This window comes from Symsagittifera roscoffensis, chromosome 9 (assembly GCF_963678635.1).
Source record: "Symsagittifera roscoffensis chromosome 9, txSymRosc1.1, whole genome shotgun sequence".
Taxonomy (NCBI): domain Eukaryota; kingdom Metazoa; phylum Xenacoelomorpha; order Acoela; family Convolutidae; genus Symsagittifera; species Symsagittifera roscoffensis.
The window spans coordinates 8,313,311-8,315,419 of NC_087070.1; positions in this window are offsets into that span (position 1 = coordinate 8,313,311).

Consider the following 2,109-nt stretch of genomic DNA (forward strand, 5'->3'; position numbering starts at 1 on the left):
GGTAAATATTACGATTTTCATTAATTTTGTACTTGGGTTGTTTTAAATATCTGCTCTTTGTCCTGGTTTCAACTCAGAGTAATGAAAACAGAGTTCACTGTCACTTTAAAATTAATTTTTGCTGGCGGCATAAAATATAGGAACTGCTGATAACAACAGGCAATACAGAAAAAAAAGAAACAAGTCTTTGCTTTGCTTCACTCACTGCATTTAATAGCTAGGCATATTGTCGGTCAATATGAACTGGTATTAATATTTTTCTTTCGGTTGAAACAAAATGGTATGATTTTCTATTTCTTTTCTTTCGGTTGAAACAGAAAAAGGGGGTATTGACTTTTGTACATTAGTGGAATAACTAACATTAACATCGAATTATCACAGCAATAAACGCCAACTAAAAAAGCGGAGTGAAATTAGCCAAATAAGCTCAATGAAGGGTCAATGAACAAGGAAGGAGAATGAAATCATCTTCTGATCACGTGTAGCTATTGCGTAATCGGTCATCGGATGAGGAAAAATAGGAAGAATTAACGGAAGTTAAAGACTGAAAATTACTGAACAATATATCAAATATTACGCCATGTGGATTGATTTGATTTTCGAGGTTTGGTTTGGCTTGGGTTGCACTGAAAATTATCCAAAAAGCCAACAATGGTTACTTTAATTTTTGATATATCATCAGATTCAATAAAAAATCTCAAACAATGTTTTTATGATGCTAGAAAACATCTTGATGTTTTTTTTCGGATTTTCTGATTTTTGTGAGCTTTTTTGCGAAAAATTGAATTTTGGAAAATTAAAGTGCACAATTCCGTGATCAGAAGAGCTTCAACTTCACACTGCGTTTGATGGAATGACACAACTAAAAACGCACTCGTAACTAAAAACCGAAAAGCTTTGCTCGTCACTTTTTAAGATTCTAGCACATTAGAGGTTTTGAACACTTACGACATCAGAACATAAAGTATGACTCATGATGATAAGAGATGATATACGTACGGCAATTACAGTGCAAGAAAATGTGTAAAATTTACTCAAAGTTTTGAACTTGGGTATCAAAACAAATCTAAGCTAAATTATCACAACAACGATCAATAGCTGTTCTCAGTTGATAATCTTCCGCCAAAGTTTTACTCAATTTTTAAAAACGAATCCTCGTCACTGAATCGTAAAGCACTGAAGTTTGAGGCAACTTTAAGTTTCTTTCAACAGTTTCTAATATTATGTTTAGTTATCTTCAGTAATAACATTCCATAACTTATGGACCAAACACAAAATGGACTGAAAAAACAGCACTTGACATCTGCAACTGATAGAATTTTTAGGATTTATCGTTCGAAAAAGAGGTTCCGTCGAGAATTGATTTTGGTTTAAAGCACGAATGTTTGACTGACTTTGAGCATATTTTGTTATAAAAAGATCTACAACTAAGTTTGGTTTGTTTCTAATAAGTTCTAATTAAACCATGGTACCATTACAACACGTAGGCATGTATGTATGTATGGTAATGTTCACAGGTAAAATTAAAGAACTGGCCGTGATATTACATAAATTCACTTACTATTAGCACAGGTTCAGGTAAGGAAAGTAGCTACCTCAGAAGGTTAAGACAACTGCTAGCTAGTCAGTAGGCCTCTAATGTCATCTTAGGTATAAAATTAAACTACTATAAAAGGTCCATACAAAACAGCACGTAGCACATAGGTAAGTTTTATAATGATTAACTGCAATTCTATTTAGGTGTGGTCCACTTTGTTGCTAAGGTTGGGGGAGGATGGGTTTAGTGGTGGGGGGGGGGGGCTAAAAGGGTGGGGGGACAGGAAAGGCGTGGTACATTGCATGTGCCGTCTCCTGAGTTTAAGGCCTGAGCAAAGTTGTCGCCAGAAAGATGTCTAAAGAAACAAATACGTCACGTCAAATTATTACATATAGAACACAATAACATTGCTAGCTAGCACAAAAACACTCCACGTTCAAAACCTTCTTCCTGTATTTTTTCCTATTTTCCGCGAAAATTTAACTGAAAAATCAAGCAAAAAACTGAAGACAAAATTTTTTTATTTAATTTTTTGAGAAACATTGAATTTGTAAAAAAAACCACATTTTTTC